The sequence below is a fragment of the Symphalangus syndactylus genome, chromosome 4 (genome assembly GCF_028878055.3).
Source record: "Symphalangus syndactylus isolate Jambi chromosome 4, NHGRI_mSymSyn1-v2.1_pri, whole genome shotgun sequence".
NCBI lineage: Eukaryota > Metazoa > Chordata > Mammalia > Primates > Hylobatidae > Symphalangus > Symphalangus syndactylus.
This window is the reverse complement of record NC_072426.2, coordinates 66,910,762-66,921,701: the sequence shown is the minus strand read 5'-3', so window position 1 is coordinate 66,921,701 and position 10,940 is coordinate 66,910,762. Positions and strand designations below refer to the sequence as shown.

The window sequence follows — 10,940 nt, the reverse complement described above, 5'->3', positions numbered from 1 at the left end:
GCCATGCCCCGAATGGCCACTTCCATCAAATTATGTGAAGGATGAAAGAAATGGGTAAATACAGCTATATGAAAGGGGAAAAAAACCCTGCGAACTAAAAAGTCAATGCTTTGTAACTGCACATAATTTTCTTCTCTCCCCAGCTATCCACATATAAGTAGGAAGGGGCAACATGAAAGCTTTGTAATTTCTGTAAAAGGTTATTCCATAATGTGTCAAACCTGGGGAGCAAAAGGAATGTGTGTACTCAAAGCCACATATCTTTCACTGCAATTTTCCCCTCTATTACTCAGATTGCTAAGATGGGCTGATAGGACAGCTTTTTCCTCCTAAAACCACATAGTGAAATTGGAAAACCCCACTAAGAGCCAATTCGAGTTTCTGACATCATTGTATTTCCTGAAGATGAGCTCTCATGCTGATGATGGAAAAATGAAAAAAAAAAAAAAAAGCTCAAGCCTTTGTTTTCTGAGAGGACAGATTTTGCTGCTTTGAACCACGGGTTTCTGTGGAGCAATGTTCTTGAGACAAACGTGAGTCAGATGCAGGAGGTGAGGCAAAAGCCATTAATTAAATTACAGGAAATTAAGATGAATACTTAGATTTCTCTACCTCTGTAACATTTTTCATTTGGATTAAAATCAGGCTAAGAAATAAATCTTCTGATAGGAATTTTGCCCAGTAAATAATGTTGAATTGAATCTACTTCCCTACTAATGGTTCTACTCTCCCTACTAAGAGTTAAAAGATTTCTGTTTAAGGAAAGCTTCTCTCTCCCTCAAAGAACAAGATCTAAGATATAAAATAGACTATAATTAAGTAAAGGGGATATCATGGAATACCTTCCAAAGTCATAGAGCTAAAACTTTGCTTCTGTAGGGAGTAGTTCAATTTAGTTTTTCTTCAATCTGTACATCAGCAATAAAACAGCAAAAGCAGAATTAGAGCGGCTGTGTTTGTAGCAACCTGGATGGGATTGGAGACTATTATTCTCAGTGAAGTAACTCAGGAATGGAAAACCAAATATCATATGTTTTCTTTCATAAGCAGGAGCTAAGCTGTGAGAATGCAAAGGCATAAGAATGACACAATGGACTGTGGGGACTCAGGGACAAAGAGTGGGAAGGGGGTGAGGGATAAAAGACCACAAATTGGGTTCAATGTATACTGCTTAAGAGATGGGTGCACCAAAATCTCACAAATCACCACTAAAGAATTAACTCATGTAACCAAACACCACCTGTTCCCTAAAAACCTGTGGAAGTACAAAATTTGATAAATAAATAAATAAATAAATAAATAAATAAATAAACAAACAATTTTCCATTCAAAATAAAAACAATTACAGTGGCTGTGGGCTAAGATTCCTCCTTAATTTTTCCCTACCAGGCCTAGACAATAGGTAGGTACTAGGCTAGAAAGCAGAAGTCTGGAATGCTAAAATAATTACGGGGCAGGCCGTGGGCCTTATCCAGGGAATCCAGCAGGACTTGAGTATTGGAAGTCCAGACAGTCATTTCATTCCTTCATGTAGCAATGATGCAGTGCTCGCCTTGGCAGCACATATACTAAAATGGGAACAATACGGAGAAGATGAGCATGACCCCTAAAAAGTAAAAAATAAACCAATAATGATGCACTAATTGGGTACGTGTAGCAGGTGCTTTTCCAGACAGTTGGGATATATTGGTGGAACAGACAAAGATCCTTGTCTTTGTGGAACATACGTTCTGAAGCAATGAATCATAAATATGATAATGGGGTAAATTCTACAGTGTGTTCAAAGCTGAGAAATGCTATAGGAAAAAAAAATGAAATAGAAAGATAGGGATCAAGAATGCCACGGAGGCAAGTAGAATGTGGGTTTCAAGTTTTAAATAGGTGGTCAGGTTTTATTTCACTTGAAGAAAAGACTGGAAGAGCATGAGGGCCTTAGCCAGTTAGGTGTCTAAGGCAGTGCATTCCAGGAGGAGGGGATGGTTGTAATACAAATGTCAGAGGCAGGAGCGCATCTGGCAGGCTGGCGAGAGGAGGGAGGTGGGTTGGCGTACCAGAGGCAAACAAGGTAGAGAGGAAAGGAGCTGACATTAGAGCCGTAAAGGGTGGAGGTTGTAGTTACTGTGGACCATCATAGGAGCCTTGGCTTTTACCCTGAGCGAGATGGGAGCCATTAGGGTTTTGAGGGCTTTGCATATTGAATTAAGACTTTCATACATCAGTTGAGGGAAGAGAATTTTAGGTGATTACTGTTCAGGTCAACAGTTCTGTTTCAGCAGTGCTGCTATCTGTGAGGAATGCTTTGCAATGAATTGGGTTTTTTTAATTGTGATTTCATTTTTTTCACAAAAATTAAGTGGGGGCCCTAATGCAATTGAGACAAAGCTGGAAATCATTATATCTGTGATTCTTAACCCTGGTCATAAATTAGAATCCTATGGAGAGCTTTTACAGCCTATGAATGCCAGCACTCATGCCCAGTGATTCTGATTTAAATGGCCCAGGAAAGAGCCTGGGAATCTACATTTAAAATAAAACCAAAGCAAATAGAGCAAAGAAAAAGACTTTCTAGGTGATTTTAATGTGCCACCAAGATTGGCCAATTCTGCATTAGATGCTTTGAAGGTAAAAATCTTTAGCTCATTGGACTAAAACTAACAGATCCTCTATTTTGATTAAAAACAATAAAATTTCAAAAATACGCATGAAATCCTCAAACACTGCCATGAGATAGCATGCCTAAAAGGAATGATGTAGTCAGAGATTTTAGAATATTTTCATTGTAAATGAAGCCTCTACTTAACAACATGTCAGCCTGTAGGAATTTCCTTCGCTTTATTTTGCTTAGAGTTTTGAAGAGTAGTTTTTAAGAGTGGGGATATGGGAGTCTATGAAAATGTACTTCTCTTTGATGGTGACTGAGCCCATGTGCACGGTGAACTGGATGTCCCTAAATGCGTGACTGGCTCTGCAGTGTCCTTTCTGCTCAGCAACAAACTCCACTTTGGGGCACAGGCCTCCTTGCCCAGTCTGTAGAAATGAGGCAGCCACTCACCTGAACAAGCATTTAAATTAGCCACATTAAAATGAAAAGCATAAAACATAAAACATAAAAACACTCCTGGTGCCCAAGGAACAATGCTGCATGCGCAAGGGTAAAGGAAAAAGCAAAATAGCTGATAAAGAGAAGGAGGGCTAAGAACTGGAATTTCTATGTAGCTCTCTGCTTTCCTGTCTTTTTGGATGACAGGTAAGAGGAAGCCTGCCTGTTACCCTCAAAGATGTTGCATCGTAGCAAGTAAACTCACCTTTGATCATTTCAAAGTGGGGTATGCATCTTTTAAATCATTATTGTCATCACAGCTTTATATTCATGATCTTATGCCATTCTCACAATCCTGACATTTAGATGTTATATTCACCCCCTTTTACATAGAGAGAAACCCAATTTTAGAAATCTGAGGAAACTTTCCTATTCTAACAACTGGTGCATTGCAATAGCTGGTTTTGAGCCCCTGCAGTCTGGCTTCAAGGCTGTAACACACAGCTACCCTGCTCTCCCCTACTCCATTGAATAGAAATGCTGGATCCTATGCCCCAATGCAGCTCCTGTAACTGCTGAATAAATAGGATGGAGACTGTGGCCAATTTGCTCAATATTTTCTCCAAATAAAATATTCTTAGAATGTACATATCTATTATTCATTCTGCAAATGAGTATAAGCACTCCTATATTTCTCCTGGCATTAAATGACTTAGATGGCATTTATTGTGCTATGACATCAAAAATAAAATATTTTGTGAACATCACAAGGTAAATCTCGTCTTCTTCCTTGAAAACTGCTGTCTGCCTACTCATTTTGACTTGATTTCATCACTGCCTTCAAAATGTGGCAGCCAAAATTCTACTAATGTTAGAGTGAGGAAAAGTCCATTCTCAAAAAGCCAGATTACCCAGATGGAACAGAGAAATCTGTTACCGGCCTCCAAATAACAACAGTGTGTAATTAGCAGCTGCTAAAAGAATAGAAGTCAATTGAACAAAAATATGGTATGATCCACATTCATTTATTAAATACCTTATGTTTCCAAACACTGCTTTTCACAGTGGCTGAATAGTCTTCTTGGGGGCATTTCAGCATGTGTCCCTGGGCACCAAACACAGGGAACTGACAGATTTTTTTTAAACCTCTAAAAGGAGCTATTACTACATCCAACAGCCAGGCACAGACTTGCCTCTTTTACATCTGCAGGATGAAAAAATACATTTGTCAAAAGAAGCCTTCAAGTAGGCTGCCATTATCAAAGACGTCAGCAGCCCATCTCCCTAGGAGACAGCGAAACCCCGCATTTATCTAAATTATCTCAGTAATATGACAGAGTGATTGCTCACTAATGGTCAGTAACAGTTTTCTTTGTCATTTTCCTAGTCATTACTTCCTCGGAATGAACTCCAGAATAAACTGCTTGCAGTCCGTGACTGGAATGCTAATTTCCTCCTTACATTTGTGACTATTTCTCTTAAACATATGAACATGGCTATCATATTTCTGACATTTTCATTTTGTGAAAAAGAACACCCTGCCTTAGAAAATTTGATGAACACAAAGATACTTTACATGCAAAAAAACAAAAACAAAAACAAAAAACAACAATACTGTTAACATTTCCTCCCACGTGAATTCTTTCAACTGACAAAGCTTGTAGTGAGTGACTGCAAGCTCAGAAAAGGCCAGAGGAGGTTATTTGCAGGTGTGGGCTCTGTTTTTGTGGCTTTATCAAACTATGCCTCACGTTTTCATTTCTCAAACCATCCTCCTTTGAAGATACCAGTGATACAGTCGAACCAAGTGCTCTTGACAGCAGATTCTGTGAATATTTTGCTGCAACAGCATGAGTCTCCAAACCCTTGGTCCTTTCTGAGAAGGAAGGAACAGGTGGCCAACTGTTTGTTGTACATGATTTTCTGCCCAATAAAAGCTAGATTGGACTTTATAAAAACTAAAAAGCCCAAAGCCAAAAGGAAAATGGTGAGAAAGCAGAACTTTTTCTTTCAATAAATAGAGCTGGGGAAGTTGTAAAAAAAAAAAAAAAAAGTGAAGTTTAAAAAATGTTGAAGAAAGACCTGTACCGGGAAACTAGGTCACAGTAGTGCAAGGTGGTCACTTGGCTGGGCAGTCCAAATACAGGAGCCAAAACAGTCAGCTGAGGATTCAGAATGGCAGCTACAGTGGCCATTACAGTTAGGAAAAGCTGGGTCAGCTGTGCTCCTATCCTGTGCAGAACTTCCACCTTACAAAAGATGAAATGAAGTAAATGCAGACACATGGAAATAAATGTATGAGAATATCACTGTCCATTCATTCATGTGCAAAAGGAGTCGTGAACAATTCAGTAGTCTCCTTTGCATCCCAGTGCAATCTCAACTGCATTGTTTCTCTAGCAATTTTGACCATGTTGTTTATTCGTTTAAAAACCAACCATATGACTCATATTTTCTGGGACAGTCCTCACTTAAAGGAATTTGTCCCATTTCTACTTGGAAGTACATACGTGCTTATTGGAATTAGTATAGTGATTATGGGGTTGGGAAAATATGACCACTAAACAAACACACATCAGACCTACACTGAGTTCCAGTACAGATATACTCCCTGTCATCCACTGTAATCTTTCCCTATTTGACCTGGTGCATGTGATCAGTCACACCTTACTCCCCAGAGTACCCATATGTCCAAGTGACAGTTTGAACTGGCAGCCTACATGCTCTACAGGCGTTTCAAAGGTATCTTATCAGAATACTAAGCTCGACATTTTCCCTTTCTAACTTGTGGTTTAATCTAGTAAGTTTCATAAACCAGAACACTGTGGTTATCCTAAAATTTATCTTCTCCTTCACTTCCAAGCCAAATCCAATTCTACTTTTGTTTGCTCTCCAGAATACATTTGCACCTCTGTAGGCCTAACACTACTGGGTATCAGTCTCTCCCATCCATTGCTTGAACTAGTGCAGCAAACTTCTTTTTTTTTGAGACAGAGTCTTGCTTTGTTGCCCAGGCTGGAGTGTAGTGGTGTGATTATAACTCACTGTAGCCTTGAACTCTTAGACTCAAGAGATCCTCCTGCTTCAGCCTCCTGAGTAGCTGGGAATACAGGCATGCATCACCATGCCCAGTTAATTTTGTTAAAAGATTTTCTTGTGGAGATAAGGTCTTGCCATGTTGCTCAGGCTGATCTCAAACTCCTGGGCTCAAGCAATCCTCCCACCTTGGCCTCCCAAAGAGCTGAGATTGCAGGCACGAGCCACTTAGCCTGGCCCCAACTAGCTCTTAATTGGTCTCTCCATTTCTAGCTTCTTCGTTTCCAGGCCATTTTCCAAACTGCTTTCACTTTCTTTCTTAATTAAAAAAAATCTTGTCTATTCTCCTAATTTAAAATACAAAATGGTCCCCCAAATTCTTCAAATCATGGCATCCGATTTAACCCTAATTCAGTCTCTGCCACTCAGTCTCTAAACCCCACTCTAAACATGTTATGATCCCATCAAAACTGGGCTTTATGTGGCCACTTTCATCAACATCGCATCGTCCTTCCCTCCATGTTTACACATCTTTTGAAACCAACCTTAAATCCCATCTTCCTTCTTTAAATTTCATTCCATCCCTTAAGTAAATTAACCCTACTTCACACTTTCTCTATTTGATTTTTCTTTTCTGTATGCTTTCCTAGCTCAGTTTCGATGTCTAATATAGGACTTAACACACTGAATTGTAGTTGCTGTTTTATATGTTTGGTCTCCTTTCCAATCTATCAGCCCCTGGAGGGCAGATGCTGTTATCCATTCACCTGTGTGTCCAAGTACCTGGCATATAACAAACCCTTAATGCATACATGCTGAATTGAATGACTATAGATGGTCATATTTGACATGCTAACATCTATATTATTAAAAAACAAGGCATAAATTTTAAAAAATACTACTTTTCTCATGCAATAGTACTTCAAATCCTAAGATGACTTCTGTGTTAATGATAATAACCTATCTTTTGTCTGTGGCCATATGAACGTGCCTAACCTTGTCTGATCTTGGAAGCTAAGCAGGGTCTGGCCCGCTTAGTACTTGGATGGGAGACCAACTCACAGGTGCTGTAGTCGTTAAAAGAAAACAAGATGCTGTCATCTTTAAAAGAAAACAAAACCCCATCTTGTGTCTAGCAGCCAAATGTTGTCTGGTTTAATCACTCAAATAGCAGCAATCCCATGTTTAGGGTAAAAGTTTTTGAATAGCAGAATCATGGTTAAGGAAAGAAAAATAACACTGTGGTTTGCTGGGCTGTGCACAGCAAGCCTGTGGACTGCAACTAGTGTGAGGTGGGGGTTGGGGAATTTAGAAACATAGGAACAATATTCCAGTCCATAGGCACTTCTCAGACTTCATGCTATCCTTTTAAAATATTCTTTCCCTACCAGATATTTTTCCCGGAATCTAGAGTCCCTTGATGTTAGTTTGAATGTTGTATAAAATTTGGAGATGATTTGCTAAGAACTGTCATATAATTCCTCTCCTGACGAAGGAGAGTTCGTGGCCATGTCAGCATCCATAAACTTTGTTTTGAGAAGAGGCAGAGGTATCTCATTTCAGAAGAGGGGGCTGAGGGTATTGAACATTAAACTGTACTGAATCAGTAAACTTGAGGTCACAATATAAAGCCAAAAGCTGAACCTCTGAAAAGCATAAGCCCCAGTATAACACAAACAGTTATACTTACCCCAGTGGGCCTTGACAGCATTGCTGTATTATCACTCAGTACAAAGGCTGATGTTTAGAATGTTGATATTGGGCCTGGCATGATGGCTCCTGCCTATAATCCCAGCACTTCGGGAGGCCAAGGCTGTCGGATCACTTGAGCCCAAGAGTAGAGATCAGCCTGAGCAACGTGGCAAAACTCTGTCTCTACAAAAGAAAAAAATACAAAAATTAGCCTGGCATGGTGGCCTACCCCTGTAGTCCCAGCTACTCAGGAGCCTGAAGTGGAAGGATTGCTTGAGCCCAGAGTTCGAGGCTGTGGTGAGCCATGATCATACTGCTGCACTCCAGCCTGGGTGACAAAATGAGACTCCATCTCTAAAAAAAGAATGAGAATGTTGACAATGAGTCATCAACGAAAGGTTAAATTATGCTCAGTTCATCTATTTATGAAGTCAGATGAATATAGAATATGTTTCAGGAGGAATTCCTCTCAAACAGCATAATTTTAAGGATCTTGTGTTTCAGGGAGTAAAATTCCATTGCCTGGTGATTTGCTTTTTGACAATTAGCTCTTTTCCTACCCATGCAAAGTCAGCTGAAGTATTTATCACACCAATAGACTAACTCCATGACAGTGATACATCTGAAATGTATTTTTAGGTGTAAATGGTTTTAAAGAGCATTTTGTACCCTTGTGAGAGATAAACAGCTGATATGAACTATCATATATACTCAAAAACAAACTCTGAAAAAAAATAAAACATTTAAGATAATTCCATGGTTTGCAGCTTTTGATTTTGCCTTATTACAACTAGTACTCTGTTTATTTCTTTGCCTTCCGTCTAAAATAAATGGTAAGTTATTTGAAGCACGATTGTGTCTATCTCATCTTCCATCTTATGCAGTACCTAAAGGAAATGGCTAACACTATTAACATTCTCAACATTAGCATTGATAAGGGACCACTAGCATGAAACTCTGGCCTGGTCATCATAGACAGATTCTAAGTTGAAGACCAAGAAGTTATCTCTCTAACTGGATTACCAGGTGTCACAAATAGCTGAGTCCTTCATGCTTCATGAGATACAAGAGGAGGAACCGAGTTTGAGTTCAGACATGACTGAAGACCTACAGAATCTCAGTTTGCATTTAATAGGGTAGTTGTAACTGATAGTCACTTTTAGTATCAATACAATTTTTGTGTTAAATTTCCAAATATCTTAAAATAACGTCCATTAAATAAAGATGTCCTTCTCTCACTAGGGTGTATCTAGAGAAAACTGATTGAGATGGCAAAGTCATGAAACCAAGCTACAAAGGGAAGTATTTTAGCCAGAAGAAAAAATAAATCCAAATGCCATGATATTTGAAGAACTATTAAATGCAAAAAAACAGCAAAATGTTTCTTTTTGTTATTTAAGCTGGTTAAAGTAGAATCAGTAAGTGAACCACATTACAGAAGGGCAGATAAATGTGTGTGTGTGTGTGTGTATGTGTGTGTGTGTGTGTGTGTGTATGTGTGTGTGTGTGTGTGAGAGACAGACTAAGCAGGAAAATAAAAAGAGAGAGGAGAGATTGAGAAAGATAGTCATATTTTCAGACTTTCTGTGATTCTTCCAATTAGTGGGAGATAATTTTTGATAACATCGAAGGTCCTTTCCAACTCCAGATTCCATGATTCCATGTCTGGAAGTTTATTTTACTTAGAAGGGAGTGAATGATTGGCAGAAATAATGACTCAGCTTCAGATGGAATCTTATTAGCAATTTTTTTGTTGTTGTTGTCATAGCTTTTCAACCTCCAGCTCCTTAAAAAAATATTCAGTGGAAACACATAGACAATTAAGTCTCCTTGAATGTCCCTCAATCAAACAGCATCGGTAGTCTATGCTACCCCACAGACACAAGTCTTGTATTTCCCTACAGACTTCACTGCAGAGAGTATGTTGGCTGACTGCTACATACACAAAAATTCATTCAAACACCAGTGACACAATCTGGATCTTGCAGACAGTACAGATTCACATCACCTTCTGTGCTGAATGTCTATGCTTCCAGATTTCATTGCACTGTTGCCTGCATCTGTTATTGAAGAAACAGCTTGGTTTAAATGTCTGCCTGTTGTACAGAGAAACATTCCCTAGGATTTGAGCTGACAGTGATTTCACCAGCTTGGAGAATGAGAGTACAAATGATGGGTTACTCCTGGAATATAAATCATGGCTTGGAGATTAGGAATCTATTTAGTTTAGTATGAGCTACGAGTCTCCCTTCCAGTGATATCCAACCACTACAGGCAACAATGTTGCATCTCCATCAGAAGGCACTGGGTAGAACATGGGGCAGTGTGGCATGCCTGGAATCTGCCTGCAATTTCTTGCTCCTAGTCCCATCATTTCTATGTAACACTGACGTTATTCTTCCCTTTGTTTTAAAGATTTGGAGGTCAGAAACCTTTATATGGTAAAATAGACCCCATATATATAGACATCCAGATCTTATTTATCTATTTACTGTTATTCTGAGCAGAACAGGCAGTTTGTAAGAAGACTGCAATCCCACTATTATAGAATTGTCTACGGCTGAGAGGGGATATAGAGTCAATAACATCAGCACTACACTCCCATAACTATCAGAGCCAAAAGACCTGCCTGTCATTATCCAAATAACCAAGTCTCAGTCTTTCTAAAACAGGCCTGTGTCCTGCATCAATACTTTACTCATTCATCAGCCACATTAGATAGTCTCCTAGGGTCATTTTTCTCCAGTGGTTTATGTTCTAATAGGAAAGGCAAGACTCCCTCCTCAAAGGAAGGCTCAGTAGATTGCCCTGAATGGGTAAAAGACACATATCATATAGGAATAGAATAGGTAACAAGTATTGGATGGTTTTATGGCATGGCATGACTGTGTTGATGATTTAGAACAGCGCTGTATTTTCTCCTTCTTCATAGAATAAAAAAAAGTAGATGAACTATGTTGCAGTGACCTTTTTGGTTAATACAGAGTTTGTGGACTAGGGAATGAGAATGTTGAAATAACTACATAAAAAGTTAGATACTTGTATGTCACGGAAAATGACAGGCCATTGTAACTCCTAGACATTAGAAATTTTAAGGAGCTAAATCATAGGGGAAAGCCGGGTGTGGTGGCTCACACCTGTAATCCCAGCACTTTGGGAGGCAGAGGCGGGT

General features: G+C 39.2%; 1 non-coding gene across 1 annotated transcript; it reads left to right on the top strand.

Moving 5' to 3' along the window:
• The first annotated feature begins 1,544 nt into the window (after positions 1-1,544).
• On the top strand, positions 1,545-1,646 carry LOC129481415 (U6 spliceosomal RNA). Its single transcript, XR_008657415.1, has one exon. It is a non-coding gene; the product is annotated as a U6 spliceosomal RNA (small nuclear RNA).
• The last annotated feature ends 9,294 nt before the right edge of the window (positions 1,647-10,940 follow it).